This window comes from Prunus avium, chromosome 6 (assembly GCF_965620075.1).
Source record: "Prunus avium chromosome 6, drPruAviu1.hap1.1, whole genome shotgun sequence".
In the NCBI taxonomy this organism is placed as follows: Eukaryota; Viridiplantae; Streptophyta; class Magnoliopsida; order Rosales; family Rosaceae; genus Prunus; species Prunus avium.
This window is the reverse complement of record NC_142289.1, coordinates 29465832-29468221: the sequence shown is the minus strand read 5'-3', so window position 1 is coordinate 29468221 and position 2390 is coordinate 29465832. Positions and strand designations below refer to the sequence as shown.

The 2390-nt window shown below is 37.5% G+C and overlaps 1 non-coding gene across 1 annotated transcript; it reads left to right on the top strand.

The window, feature by feature from the left end:
- Positions 1-237: 237 nt before the first annotated feature.
- Positions 238-344, top strand: LOC148294000 (small nucleolar RNA R71). Its single transcript, XR_015836863.1, has one exon. It is a non-coding gene; the product is annotated as a small nucleolar RNA R71 (small nucleolar RNA).
- Positions 345-2390: the final 2046 nt, after the last annotated feature.

Sequence of the window (2390 nt, the reverse complement as noted above, 5' to 3'; positions counted from 1 at the left end):
GCATCTAGCTTTTGTTCCAGTTTTGAAATCTGCACACTAGAAGCATCATTAGAACCACTAATAACACGTTTACCTCTTGTATCCGTATGTTGGGTCTCCATTGCTATCTCCTCAAAGAGTTCGTACGTTTCTTCTGGAGTTTTGGTTTTAAAAGAACCACCTGCAAAATTGGTGACTATATTATGACTAGAAGGGGTTAGTCCTTTATAAAACATACGCATTTGAAGCTTCAATGGAATCCCATGATGAGGACATTGGTTGAGCAACCCATTGAATTTCTCCCATGCTTCACAAAACGATTCATCATCTTGCTGTGCAAATAACAAGATCTTGTCCCTAAGCATGTCGGTCTTTTGCGTGGAGAAGTATTTTTCCAGGAACTTCTTTTGAATGGCAGACCATGTAGTGAGTGAACCAGGCTTCAAAGAATTCAACCAATACTTCGCCTTATCCTTTAAAGTGTATGGAAACACTCTCATTCGAAGTTGATCTTCTGTCACACCTGTCAGGGGAAAAGAACTCACAACATTAAAAATATCCTTTATATGGGTTAATGGATCTTCATTAGGTAAACCATAAAAGGAAGGCAACATATTAAGATGAGAAGATTTAAGTTCATAATTTCGAGCTACAGTGGGCAGCAAAATGCTTGAAGGAGATGCTGGAATTGTTGGGATATCAAGTTCTCCCATGAACTCAATGGCAGCCATCATTTCTTCTTCTTCTTGGTCTGAACTTGCTTCCGAATTTGAAAGTGAAGAACCAGGAAGTTCAGTGTGGAGAGCAAGACTTGTAAATGTAGCAAGAGCTTGCTCTTTTGCAGTTGACAACTCCCTTTCTAGACGATTCTGAATTTCAGAGGTCACTCGTCTGGGTTGCAATGATGGTCCTGCGTTCAAAGATCTAGAACGTTGGAACGAAGACCTCACTTGTTCAAGTAATGGCTTTTTAGACATAAACTACCTGAAACAGAAAATTAGATTAATTAGAAACACTAAAAAGAATAGGGTAACCTTGGGCACATAACCAGGGAAGAACTTTCGTTCAGTCCCCGGCAACGGCGCCAAAATTTGTTGTTAATATTATGTTAACTCGCAATTGTACGGGGCAATTAGTAGTATAGCAAGACAAGTACGAGGTCGTACCCACGAAGACTGAGAAGTTAAAACTAGTTATGTACTTAGATTACCAAATTCAAGAAAGTAGGAGGTTATGTCTAAAACAGAATTTAAAACAAGAGTGGTTGTGATTGTTGAACAAAAGAAGCAAAATGAAATTGCAAACAAAAACAAGTAAACAAATGTAACAAAGAGTGGTTTTAAGAGTTGGAAAACAGATTTTGAGACTAGGGCATTCGAATCACCATAACAATTCAATTCTGGGTTATAAAGATTCAAGTAACAAGTCTAATTCAGATTCAAAGATTGATTCTAGCTAAAGTATGATTAGGCCATGGTGTTTGGTCCTAACCTTGTGTTCCTAATTCCCTAATTTGATCATTTGTTGTCTAACCTAAAATTAAGCATTAGGAACCCATTAAGCATAGAAGAACATTTTAAACAACCAAGTATGTATCTAATCCCTGTTGTCGAATGTCCATACATACTCTTCCTATTCATAGTTCAATTCGAATTAAAGCATGGTGTATACTCTTAATTCAAACCAAGATAGTTAACAAACAAGTTCTAATGGTGATCAATCATTCAAACAAGCATGTTAACTTATAAGCATAATGAATAAGAACATGAATCATGAATCAAACTTGAAACTCCAAACTTATAAACCCAGAATATTCATGTTAGGTTACATCGAAGCCCTAGTTATGAATTTAGCTACTCATAATGGAAAAGAGACTTGAACAGAAATGAGAAAACATAATGAATACAATAAGAGTAGAAAAACCCTTTTTCTGAAGTTCTTGTGGTGTCCAAGGCTTCTCCAAGTGCTTCTCCACTTCTAATGCTTCTCCAAGAGCTTCCCCACTTCTAGAAAGATGTATGAAGGATATGGAGGTGATTTGGGATGAGTTTGAGTGAGTGGTGATGGCTAAGGAAGATGAAATTCGTAGGGAAATGGAAGAGAGGTTTGCTGGAGTTGTTTTGGTGATTGTTGGAGTGTTTGGGATTTTGAGAGTGTTTGAGGATGGTTGGAGTGAATTGTGGGGGTTGTGAATCTCAGGATTTGTTGTGTCTTGAATGTGGAATGGATGTGGTATTTATAGGGAGAGGGGAGTGACAAATCTGAATTCAATATGGCTAATGCATACAACACTTGCATTATAAAAGATGAATTGGTTGATGCACTTCACTAATGCATACAACACTTGCATTATAAAATCTGAATTGGTTGATGCACTTCACCAATAGATCCCACCAGCAGCCCTAGCTCAT